Source organism: Sceloporus occidentalis, unplaced genomic scaffold, assembly GCF_023333645.1.
Source record: "Sceloporus occidentalis isolate IW3139 unplaced genomic scaffold, rSceOcc1.0.p SCAF_3, whole genome shotgun sequence".
Classification (NCBI taxonomy): Eukaryota; Metazoa; Chordata; class Lepidosauria; order Squamata; family Phrynosomatidae; genus Sceloporus; species Sceloporus occidentalis.
This window is the reverse complement of record NW_028316983.1, coordinates 103,258,970-103,273,051: the sequence shown is the minus strand read 5'-3', so window position 1 is coordinate 103,273,051 and position 14,082 is coordinate 103,258,970.

Below are 14,082 nucleotides of genomic sequence, written 5' to 3'. Positions count from 1 at the left end.
TTTGGGGAAAGGGCAGGATATAAATATGGTTTTATTTTTTAAAAATGCAGAGTGCAATCTTACACACACAATAGCAATTCACACAGACACAGCATTCAGAGCTAATTAAAATGGAAACATGAAAATGGAACAGCAGAGTTTGAGGGGTTTTGCAGGGGGTGATAATTACCTGTCTCATGAATAGACCACAGAAAGCTGGAATGGCTCAGATTGGGGGCTCTGAGTGTGGCACAGTTTTATACGTGGAGCGCAGCCTGGGATGACTGTATGTGTACTGAGTGAGCATGCACAGACTAGGTTCTTGGGACCCATAGGGGCTTGACAGATGGGGAGAAAGGGGTGGCGAGACGCCACCCCTTTCTGCCCCTGACAGAGGCCGCAGCAACCAAATGGCGCGGCCACTGCAAAGCATAAAAAGAACCTGCTCCCAGCGGGTTTATTTTAGGGTGCCTGGGGGTGCCACTGGAGCCCTTACACGTACCAATTACAGTGCGGCACCATTTGGATGCTGCGCCATGCATGTGGACGGGGGCGAGCCATAATGGCACCCAGACAGCGTAGTAGGGCTTGGGATCATGCGGATGCTCCGCTTTCTCAAGCCCTAAAATTGGTCCCAGGCCGGCGCATAGTGCCAGTTTGTACTGGGCCAAAGTTATACCTAAAATCTAGTCCCAAGCAGTGGGCTATCTTCTCATGTAACAAAGGCTGGATGATGTTTCCTAGGAATCAACAATGGGATTCTGAACTGGTTAATGACTTTTAGTGTGACAAAAACAGCAGCTGGATCAAGATATCCCCAGGATGGATGGACAGGAAAGTTTGGTTGGGAACACAACAAGGGCTAGGCAGAGAGGCCGACTTCCTGCTTTGGGTGCAAGGAGATCCTTTGTCTCAAGATATACGAGGAAATGCACATGACTTGGGGGAAGGAAGGAGCGCTTAGCACACCCATTTAGATTTGATTGATTCTTACCTGGATGTGCACATGCCTCAGGTCTTGCGCCTTTTCTTCTGGGAACCTGACCTAATTTCCTAAAGGTCATCAGGACCTCTCAAGAACATGCTGATTCCAAATATGGGATATGAAATATAGAGATCTCAAATACAGTATGCAGAGTGAGTTAACAGTATCAAAAGCTTCTGAGAAGTAGGAAAGTGTCAACACATTTGTGCTCCCTTGTGCCTTTTGGTAAAGACAATCCTCCAGGGTAACCAAGTTTTTTTTGTTTTGTTTTTTAATGACAAAGCTTTTATTCAGCTCTGAAACCCAACAGAAAATAATCTAAGACTTTATTGTACACCTATTGTGTAATATTTTGTGGGTTGAACGAGGATGGAATGGAAGAGATTTTATCACAAAGCCTCATTTACATAACGTTCTTCTCTGGGGCTCTTTCCGTTCTATTAGTGTCATCTTGCTCCAACGATGGAATTTCATCCTCTCTTCCCAGAAAACGTTATGAGGCTGTTACTCCCACTGTGTGCAATATCTATGGTGTCCTGATTGCATCCCCGTTCGAACATTGTTATGGCATGGCATTAAACCCCGTCCCCCCTGACTTATCATCTCCATGATCTTGCTACTGTTCTTGCCAAGACTTTTGCTGTATCCAGAGTGGAAATGCTTCCTCTATTGCCACACTGTTTCTTTTTTTATTACCAAGAAAGCAGGATTCATATGATGACATAATGATAATGTGAGAAGATGGACCACTCCTTAAAAATGTACATATATATATATCTGTTTAATTTTGTTTTTTGCAATTAATAATCTGAAAATAGGTTTTTTAAAGGGCATTTATCTTTACAACATTTTAAAAAAAGAGAGAAATCTTCTTCTCCTTGTACGTTCCTGCTCCATCCTCAAGAAACTTGTCATGATATGGAGAAGGATACCCAGAATACACGAATCCATTATATGCCTATACACAGAGAGAGACATAACAACAAAGATCACAGGACAAGGCTATGGGAGAATGTAGACTGCCCTCCCTTTGAACATAGCGCCCAATCCTTTTACAAGTATACATGCACAGAAAAATGGGGAAGAACAGTTCACGTTTGGGAAGAGAACTGGCTATGCGGTGATATCTGTTCACAGACAGGTCCAAAAATGATAACATGCCATCTTCTCCAGTACCGCTGTGCAATAGCAATCGTTTCCAGTATGTTTACATATTGAGTGGTACAGTGAGTGCGGTAGCATCAGCTCTCATCTTGTTTCACGACCTGTCTGCTTTGTGAACAGGAACAGAATGGGGGGGAAATGAGTGCGATAAGGTCCCTAGAAAATCATCATCATGCAAGAGTTACTATTCAAGCACCTTGTCCAGAAAGATGATATTAGCAAACAACCTACTATTGTTTAGGAATGTGCATCTCCTAGAGGTCTGGGAGCCCTTTTAAATGGGAGCATTGGTGGCATGGATGCATGGCTGAATAATACTGGAGATTTTTAGGGGGCACATGCAGCCTACACTTTACTGGAGAATTTCTGGATGAGGAGTTGGCACCTTGGCGCTCTCCAGATGCTTTGGACTATAGTTCCTATACCTTCATCTGGAACATCTAGTGGGTAAGAATTGTAATTCACAATGTCTGGATGGTACCAGGTTGTTGCTCTGACTTTGGACTGTTAAGGTTCTTGCTGCAGGATTTATATGAGGGGGTTATATTCATTTAAATTTGAGGCACATTTATATTAATATTTCATTCATTTGCATACCCCAAGGGAGCAAATGAGTCTAAATTAATTTGAAAAGCATGTTATCTGTCCCTTGTAGAACCTGAGCTATGAGATAAAGTGTGTAGCCAATATTCTGCCCATTATTAATGCTGTGAGAAATTAACCTGCTCGGTTTATCATCTTTAGCTGAAACATGAATCCAGAGCTATGATTGATACAACACCCACTCTCTAAGAGAAGGAACTTCCTAGTGATTTTCCTGTGGGAAGTGATTGCTATGAAGATTAGTCCAGGACTTAGTCATCATCGTCATTATCTTCTTTATTCATGCCCCTCCTTTCCCCCAAAACTGTGACTCAAGGTGACTTACAAATTAAAACAAGTTCAATATAGTTTCAAAATACAGAAAAATTAACATTAAACTAGAATTAAATGATCACCAACACTAAAAATAATTTAAAACATATTGTTTAACATGTTTGTAAAAACAGGTTAAAAACCCAATACAATTAAAACAGAAGTTGGATAGGCATGTTTTAGGAGCGCTTTAGCTGTATATTCCTGCATGGCAAAAGGCTGGACCAGTCTGCTCTTGTAGTCGCGTCTGAGTTTGTGATTTTGAAAGAGCTCAGGAAGGATACTCTTAAAATCCCTTTCCTTAAAAGCCTTTGGTTTTCAAAAGCCTGCTGGCAAGTGACTTCAATTAGTATTAAACTGATTGCTGATGTTTAACTAAAAGGAACTTAATTGGCTATGATATTGACAGGGAGTGTGGAAAGTGTAGCATGTGAGCTGCCTGAAAATGCATTTTAGACCCCCTCCTTCCTGATCCCCCCCCCAGCTTTTTTAATAGGGGAGCCATAAACAGCTTAAAGTAGTGTGATTGGAGTGGCGGCTTCTCTCTAAGGAGCCTCCCCACCTGGAAAATGCACTGAAAACTGGCAAAAGATCCTGGAAGTTAAAAAACAAAACCGTCATCATCATCTTCATTGTCATCATCATCATCAAAACGCTATATCAAAAGATCTCAGTGCAGTTTACAAGTAAAGTTAAAACAGCTTAAAGCAATAAAAATAATTTAAATAAAGTAAAAGCTTATAAAACATAATTAATGATTTAAAACAGAATGAAAAGATTAAAAGAGTTTAAAACTACACTCAATAGTATTTAAGAGAAATCAGTGAGGCCCCAAAGCCTTTGATGGATAGCCACGTTTTTACTTGGGTCCTAAAAGAAATCAGTGTTGGTGCCAATTGGTCTACCAAAGAGAAAACATTTCACAACTGCGGGGTACCCTCCCCGGGAAGGCCTTCTCCCACATCTCCACAGAATGTATTGACTTCACTAGTGGGGCACAGAGGAGGGCCCCCAGTCAATTCTGGGAGCTACTTTCAGCCACTTTTTTTGGCCCACAAATGTGATGGTATAGCCCCCTGCAACTCCTTGCCCCAGTTATCCACCTTTAGTAAAATTGTCCCTTCGTATCCATGGAGGAACTGTTCTGGGCACCCCACCATGAATGAAAAAAACCCATGCAGGACCTCAAGCCCTGTTGTTTCCTACAGTGGCGTGACATGCGTATGCCTTTATTCAAAACAAAGGGGTCTGCTGTCTGCGGAAGCCCATGAACAAGAAGAGCCTATTGTACTGACCGTGATATTGAGTCTCCAACTAATGATAGTGCATTCAGTTTCCCCATTGTCTATAGTGACTTTAAACATTTGCCACTAAATTTTGACAGCAGACTGTAATGTCAGTTTAAATAAAAATAAAAATTCTGAAGTTTGGAGAAAGAAGGTTTGCAGACCTTCTCTAGGCTGTGGGCCATACTTAGCTTACTAGGCTATATGAATGTGTGATCTTTGTGTAGCTATAAAAGGCCATGTGGATTTCAGTTTGTTTTTCTTCCTGGAGCTCTGGATGGGGTCGTCCCCTCAACCTTTGTCTTTTAGAGGCTGTGTAATATTGAGCTGTGAGCCAGTGTGGCATAGTGGTTTGAGTGTTGGACTATGACTCTGGAGACCAGGGTTTGATTCCCAATTTGGACATGAAAACCCATTGGGTGACCTTGATCAGGACACATGCTCTCAACCTCAGAGGAAGGCAATGGCAAACCACAGAATGTGCAGTTCTAGAGGAAATAGAAATATTACAGTTCAGCCTGTGAGTAATGTAGAGGTTTTCTTCATTTAGCTAGTGAAGTGTTAGAGATTTTGGATTTTGTTTGGATAGTGGAATAGTTGCATATATATTATTAGATATCTTGGAAATAGGACCCAATTCTAAACATGAAACTCATTTATGTTTCTTATACATTTTCTATACATAGCCTGAAGGTAATTTTATGCATAATATTTTAAAACTAATTTTGTGCATGAAGTAATGTTTGTATACACTGAACACTCAAGAAAGCAAAAGTGTCACTATCTCAGCCACCCATGTGGACAATTTGGAAATCTGGAGTATTTTGGATTTTGGAATTCCTGATAAGGGAGACTCAACTGGTAGTTCAGGCTTGTCTAAAAGCTGTGGGCCGAAACAGACGGCCCTAAAAGGGTGTTATCATGTCGCCTCTTTGAGCGCCAGATCGGGGCCACAGCAAACGCAAGTTGTGGCCCCGATCTGGTGTTTTTCTGCCCCCCAAAGAAGCAGCATAATGCCGCTCCTTTTTGAAGTGGTAAAAAGCCTTCCTTATTGCCATTGCCATGGCTTTTTGGTGTTTCTGCAGTGCAGCCGAAATGCCGTGAAGCTGCCGCCTTTGTGGTTAGCCATGCAGCTTCCCAGTAACATGGGGCAGTGTCAGGCAATGTGGCGACTAACCGCCACATCCCCACGCCACCCCCATGTCGGCGCTTACTGCCGGTCTGTTTTGCCCCCAAGTCTATTGATTTCTTCTCCACTTGCTATAGACATCACTATAGGCTTCCACTCTTTACAGCAGTAGCTGGTAGCTGGTTATTTATTTATTTATTTTGATTTTGATCCCACCTTTCTCCCCGAAAGGGATCCAAGGCAACTCACAAATAACAATTCTAAAAACATATTACAATAAAACAATTTAAAATATCATCTAAAAACAATATAAAATCACAGACATTAAAACCACACTAAAACCATGATACCCACCCTATATAACAAACACCCAAACCACCCCATGATTATACATCAAAAGCCTGCCTGAATAAAGCCGTTTTTGCTTGCCGACAAAAGGCAAGCAGGGATGGGGCCAGCCATGCTTCTCAATAGAGGGCAGTAGCTGCCACCAAGAAAGCTCTCTCTTGTGTCCTCACCAGCCAAGGCTGTGGTGGTGCTGGGACCAAGAGAATGCCTTCCCTGGAAGATCTTAGGGCTCTAGCAGGTTTGTATGGGGAGATACGGTCTCTCAAATAATCTGGATCTAAGCCATGTAGGGCTTTATAGGTCATGACCAACACTTTGAATTGTGCCTGGAAACAAAAACAGTGGCCATTGAAGCTACATGCTCCCTGTAACTGGCCGTGGTGGGCTGGGGCATTTTGCACCACGATGTTGTTGCCCTGTAACTCCCATAGTTCCTCACCATTAGCTATCCTGGCTAAAGATGAAAGAAGTTGCAATTCAACATCATATGGAAAGCTGACAACTCTCCTGCCCTCTAGGGTTTTCATCAATGTTTCCAAGGGGGTGTTCTCACTAAGCGAAACCCCGCGTTCTGAATCGAATCCTAGGAGAGGCGTTCCTACTAGGAACCGATTTAAATCTAGAACTGTTCTAGAGCAACCCACAATCGTCCCCACTACAAATCGAATCGTGGAGTGGTTTAAAATTTTGAATCGTGTTTTCGTCATTTAACGCGTGTTAAAAAAGTAGTAGGGTCAGACCTACGTTTTTCCCTTGATTCGAGTTAGGAACCGGAGCATTTAAATAGGAACGACAGTCTTTGAAATCGGGTTAGCTGGATGGGAGGAGCGGAGTGCGATGGGGCTGGCCTTGGGGGAGTTGCCCTTTCTGTCCCCATCCGTCGTGGCTGTCGCCATTTTTGCTTCCCTCACCCCTTTGTCCGCTGTGGTCTTTCAATAAGAGATAAGGATTTTTTTAATTTTTTTTTAATGGTTTACAGGCGCTTAATCTCTTCAAGCGCTTTAAGCGCCTGAAGTCCCGGCTGCTCAAGCGCCTGCATCTGCCAAAGGACTACAAGGCTTCCCCCGGTGGATTGCAACCTCCCCTCTGTGTGGGGAGAGCCCATTTCTAACGGAGGAGAGGCAGGAAGGGAAGCCTCCTCTCAAAGAGGCATTCCCTGCCCGCTTGGGCTCTGATCTCGCCCAGGCAGGGAAGGGAAGGCTCCTCGCGAGGAGGCATCTGCTCTCGCCCAGGCAGGGAAGGGAAGGCTCCTCGCGAGGAGGCATCTGATCTCGCCCAGGCAGGGAAGGGCTCTGATCATTGGGGTTGGGATAGAGCCTTTCTCCCTCCCTTTCTCAAATGGAATCTGCCTTCTCCTCCAACCCTGGAAAGAGAATCTTTGGGAAGAGTGCTCCCTCCCTGCTTTTCCAGCAGCCTCCTTCATTGATCTCTGGGCTCTCTGAAGGGATTCTCCCTGGCTGTCTTGGGAGACATCAAGAGAGGATGCTGTCCTGCAAAACCCATCCCATAGTTTCTCTGGAAACAGCTTGGGCTCCCCTAATTTGTTTTGCCAGAAGCCTCTCCCATTGATCTCTGGGCTCTCTGAAGGGATTCTCCCTGGCTGCCTTGGGATGTCACTTGCTCTTGCTTTATTTGGCTTTCACTCTCTCCTCTCTCTTAGGTCTGCAGCCTCTTGCCGCTGGGATCGTTGTGTCTCTATCCCACTTAAACTGACTGCCTTCTCCTCCTTGATCCCATTTTCCAACCCTGGGCTTTGGATGCAGAGTCTCTTCCCACTGCAACCCACTGCCTTCTCCTCCTTGATCCGATTTGGCAAACACACACACACACACACACACACACACACACACACACACACTACAGACAGACAGACAGACAGACACACACACACACACACACAATTATATATGAATACTCACACACACACATGCATATATATATATATATATAAATGCATACACACACAAACATATAGGTATATATACACATATATATTTGTGTGTGTGTTTGCACACATGTATATATATATATGCATATGAGTGTGTGTGTGTGTGTGTGTGTGTGTATATATATATATATATAAGGTAATTATAAAGTAACAACTTTTTTAATTTATGAAAAAACCCTCATCTGTAGTTCCAAACCCACTGTAGAAATAATACAGTTTGAGACCCCTTAACCTGCCCTGGCTCAGTACTAAGGAATTATGGGAACTGTTGTGTTTGTGAGACATTTATCCTCCTCTGCCAGAGAGTGCTGGTGCCATAATAAACTACCATTCCCAGGATTCCCTAGCACTGAGTTATGGCAGTTAATATGGGGAGACGCAGAAGAGGACGTTTGAGCGATTAAGCGCCTTCATTGGTCCATTTGGGAAAAAAACCCGCCAAAAATACATCGATTCACAAACGGTCAATGAAATGGAAACGATGCCAAAAGATAAATCGCTTCCAAATATTCCGGATTAACGTTACGTCATTCTGACGTACTATTGATTGACAGCTCCAAATAAGGTATGGAGGAGAAGAATCGCTTTATTTAAACACCGATTTCATGCCAAGTGGGAACGCTTGTAGGTAAAAACTTTGATTTAAAAAACCAGATAGGAACGAAGAATAAAAGCGATTCAGAACGCGGGATAAGACCAGGGTTATTTTGAATCGGTTTTATTAAAAAAGTTGTATTTTAAATCGTTTCAAATCTTAAGTGAGAACACCCCCCAAGATTATGATAAAGAAAACCAACTTATTTTCTGACAAATGATGCCAAGTTGTTAATATATTGGTACATATGAGTATATCAACTATACTAACATATTCAGAAAATATCTGGTATGACATTCTTAAGACTGTCTTTGATTATATTTTTAAAACCTCCATTACAGGTGATGGTTTTGTTGGAGTATGCCTGGTCAGTATGGTCAGTTCCCATGCTAGCTGGGGTAAGCTTTAGAATATGTTTTGTGCCTCACACACCCCTTTCACATCCCCCGTATCTTCTCTCCTTCCTTGTTTCCCCTCCTTATGCATTTCATAATTTGTTTTCTGCTTTCTTCCTCTTTAAATCAATACCATTTCTCTCACTCTACAATCTGAATGTGTATCATGCTTGAATGGTGTAGCTTGGCAGACCAACCCTGCAGAGACAGTATCTGTTCTTCCTTTCCCCTTTCCTCTGTGTGACCGACCACCTATATGCCTAGTCCTGCTGTGGTTTGTGGGATTTATTCCTCCATAGAGTTTATTTTCTCAATTTCTTTTATCATTATGAACATCTCAGCATTCAGATACTTTGTTTTGGCTTCTTTGGTGGTACTGTTTTGGATGAAAGGTAGTTTGAACTTTTAAATAAAAGTTACATGCTGACTTAAGTTGCCTTTTTAGAGAGTCCTGTCCTTACCAGTGTGAACGGATACATACTTTTAAGTGATATAATTGTGATTTCCATGATTGTCTACTTAAGGAGTGTGACAATACAAACGCCTTTTAGCTGAGTTTGAGAGTTTGAGTGCAAATAGTACAGCTTTGAGTTCATACTACCTTTTCTGTATTTTCATTTATTTAAAATGTTTCTAACAGATGTTTTGGCAACGTCTTCAAGGCAGCTGGCAAGGCATCTTGCAAGAACTGTACATACAATATATCTATTCTTAAACACCTATAAATATGAATTTATAAGAGCATTACTGTCCTGATCAGAAACATGAAAAGGAGCTAATGGGGCAACCCAAAAGCTATCCAGGAGAGGGCCACCTTGACCTGGTAGCCAAAAACCTATACAGAAGAAGGTAAAATACACTTATTTAAATCGTAAGGATACAGGGATTTGACTTGATCATACTGTACATAATTTCAGTGAAGTTTTGCCTACACTATCTGTAAAAGAATGTCCCTTCCAGTTAAGCATGATACGGTATCATCAGGGAACAAACATCATACAGTTTTCACTGTAGAAGTCTATCTAATATGCTATTGACGATATTTCTTCTCTGCTTTTTGGTCTCTCTGTGAGCATGCGTTTACAAAGCAATTAAAACGTATTAACTATATTGACACATGACGAGATCAGAATATTTGAGGCAATCAGATCCCCTTGTCTCAAAGAGCTAAGAATAAATTTGCATGGTGCATTACTTCTGCTGGAGGAGGAGAAAAATAGCAATGAAAAGAAAAACAGAGGACAGAGGAAAAAGCTCAGATTACCCTGGATCCAAGCATGTCATCATCCACTACCAGATCATTAGAATCTTGTTTTACTACATACAGAACCATTCTGTCCCAAATGCTTTTCAACCCAGGATTTCTCTATTACATGTAAAGTATATTCCTTTAATTCATCCTTGCAGCTGCCCCCAGGATGGCATGCTCAAGGAACCTCCTAAAAATTAGTCAATTCACAGTTGTTTTAAGCACTTTGTAAATAGAATAATTAAAGTAAGAGAACCTTTGGCCTTTCAAATATTTCCCCCCCAGATATTTTGGATGTCAGCTCCATAGCCTTTGCTTGTCATTGGTCTTGAAGCTGATGGGAGTTGAAGTCTAAGACATCTGGATGACCAAAAATGTGTGTTCTCCAAATCCCCATTCCTGGATTTAAAATTTAATGCATTTAATACTCATTCCTAGTAATTCATAGAATAACTATTCTAATCACAGAAAGCTGTGATGTTATTCAGAGAAACTTAAAGCCAGAGTGTTGCAAGCAATACATATTGTGTTAAATTGTTCTGCCAGTGGAAGACCAATGCCATAAATCCAAGATGGGCAAAATGTGTATCTCCAGATGTTTGTTGATTGCAACTCCTATCAGCATAGGAAGTGATGAGGAATCCTGGGGTTTACAGTCCTATGACATCTGGAGGGCCACATTTGGTACACTCCTGCCTTGGATAGATGAGAGTTTTGGGGATCCTTTCCCCTTTCTCTAGAAAGTGTTCCCTCCTTGTGTCCTAAGAGTATGTGGGTGTTCATTTACTTGCAAGAACTATCATGATGAATGTACATGAGGATGAGGTATTTTGTGTAAATGTCAACTATCATGCTTGTTGTTGTTCCAACTTATAGTAACTTTGAAGGACCAACAGAAAGTTCCAGTTTTGTGCAATAGCTAGTTTGACAGATTAAATACACTCAAGCTTTTATATCTCTACTTGGGTATAAAGCTCATTTGGGTTTTAGCCTGGTCGCTCATTCTCTCTCTTGGCCTAACCTACTTTACAGGCTCGATGTGAAAAATAAAACAAATGGAGGAAGACAACCCCATGCATTTCTTGACCTCTTTAGAAGAAAGATGGCAATACTGTAATTGCAATAACAACTATAATTACAGAATGAATATAATAATGAAGTATAGGTTTATTATAGCATCAGCTGATGTTTATATAGTCTATTAATAGTATACGCAAGTGCTACTCGAAGCGCTGGCCCCTGAATTGGTGCCGATCTGTGAGTCATTGCCTGGTCAACCCTGGCAAGTTTCCAGGAAAGAAAGAAAGCATTGTACCCAATGGTCAGGTTGGGAATATATATATATATTATATATATAATTGCTGGTCCCTCACATCAAGTGTCTAACAAAGCACTGGTGTACACTATTATAATATTATTGTAAAGTTTGCAAAAGAGGAGCAGAGTTCTGCCTCATCCCTTACAGAGGACTGCAAATTAAAAAGAAACAAGTGGTAGGTGGTATGTGGTGAAAAGACATCACAAGCAGCATTATTTCTGAAGTGGTTGTAACCTCTAATATGTGCTGGAAAGCAAAGGGAGGCTCTTCTGGTGACAACTCTAATTTCCCACAGATGAGGCCTTATGCCCCATCTTCTAGTGCGGGCACATTTTCTTCCCCCTTTCCTCACTTTATGAGGATGGCCTTGTTTATTTGGCTTCTTCTCTTTTCTCTTCCTATTGCCTCCTCTGGAACCTATCATTTTTATTGATTGCTTGATTGAGTTTTGGGAGCTGAGAGTATGTGACTCATCCAAGGTCCATGGCCGACAGGGGTCTCCAGAGTCGTAGTCCATATGTTACAAATATTAACTCTTCACATTAAATCTTTTTACGATCAAAGATATAATCTTGGCAGAAAGTCAGTAAGATATCAATATATAGTCATTGTGTGTATGCCTTCAAGACACCTGTCTAACCTTGAAGCTTTAAAGATCCTGGAAGGAGAGTATGATTAGGACATTGTTGTTTTCTGCCTACAAGTTCTTTCCAATTGATGGTGTGTGCGTATGTGCCTTCAAGTAATCTACTGACTAATGAATTTCATACGGTTTTCTTAGGCAAGAAATACCCCTCAGTGGTGATTTTGCCCATTCCTTCCTTTGAAACTGAGCCTACATCCAAGGACTAACCAGGGCTGACTCTGCTTAGCCTCCAAGAGCAGCCAAGATTTGGTGCCTTTAGGGCAGTGGTCCCAACCTTTTCTGTGCCCCACATCAAGGGACTCAAGGCGGTGAACAACCAATCTAAAGCAGTACAATTTAAAAACAACAACACATTAAAATGTATTAATATAAAATTTATACTATTTTAAAAGTTTAAACAATTAGGAGTTAACACAGAATATGTTAAAAATACAAACTTTAAAACTATATATATATATATATATATATATATATATATATACATATACATACATACACACACCCCACCCCCATGAATAGAATAGAATATAGTTTTCCTGATGCAAAACATGAAGACTTCTTGAGAAATCCAGTGTCCTCTCCCTACTTAGGAGCCTGTGGCTTCACAAGGGAAGGAAACATGCTGGATTCCAAGGAAATACCTTCTTTGAACTGCAAATGGACATTAAATTTCCTTGGCTACCAGAGACCCCATGGGCAAAAAGGGAAGGTGCCAGCCTGCAGATAGCCCTCCCTACCATTTGAACTAAGACCAGAAACAGAAAATGTAGGCCTACGACTAACATCTTCATTTTTTTCTCCCTTTTGCCTGATGAAGAAGCCAGTGTCACTTCGAAAGCTTGCAAAATGTAATTGTGCATTTTGGTTGGCCCAATAAAGGTATCATTGTTTGGATGCTATTGGATTTGCTATATGGCCAACATAGCTACCCCTAAATGTTTTATAGCTTCATGGGGTTATTCTTGGCAAGATTTCTTCAGAGGGGTGTGTGTGTGCATGTGCACATCATAAGGCTGAGAAAGTGTGACTTGGCTAAGGTCACCCGCTGGGTTCCATGGCCAAGGGGGGAATTGAACCCTGGTCTTGAGAACCGTCGTCCAACACTTATAAGCCATGATCATTCTCAGTATGGTTTATTATCCATGGCTGGGAGCAGTGGGCCACACCAGGTGACACCACTGCACTTCAAACACCTATCTTTTGGCAGAAATGGGCTGTGGCATTCACTTCCCTTTAAAATGCTTTAAGAGTGGGGTGAAGCTCAGTGGGAGGAGAAAGGAGAGGGTGCACAATTTTTTTAAAAAAATTAAATATTTCCAATTTCCAATTTTTAATTTTTTGGAATTTTTTAAATTGATTTTTTATTTTTTTTTTAAATTAAAAAAAAACACCATCTCACTTTAACCAAATCTTCACTCTGCATTTAGGTTGTGCATGTGATGTTGCAATTTGCAATTTTGCTAGTTGCTTATGTCCCAACGATTGGCAGCATGACACTTTGTGCTAGATGGAAATTATTATTATTATTATTATTATTATTGTGAAGTCAAAGGCTTTCATGGCCAGCATCCCTAGTTTTTTGTGGGTTTTTCGGGCTATGTGGCCATGTTCTAGAAGAGTTTATTCTTGATGTTTCTCCAGCATCTGTGGCTGGCATCTTCAGAGAATGCTGGCATGGAAGAGAGTGGTATATATATATATATATACACACACACACACACACATTCTGTGTGATCTCTTCCAACTCTATGATTCTATAATTCTATGATTCAAAACAGTTTCCCCAAACCAGGTTCATATAGTGTGTGTGTGTGTGTGTGTGTGTGTGTGTACACACACACACACGCAACTCTCTTCCATACCAGCATTCTCTGAAGATGCCAGCCACAGACACTGGCAAAATGTCAAGAATAAACTCTTCTAGAACGCAGCCACCTAGCCCCAAAAAACCAAAAAAAATTATTAGGATGATGATGATTACTATTATTATTATTATTATATTTATTTGTATCCTGCTCTTTTCCCCGAACTGGGACTTTCAGTTTTTCACAACATTAAAAAAACAACAGTACAATGAAAAACATAGAAAGAAGTACATTAAAGAGGAATTAAATTATTACAATAT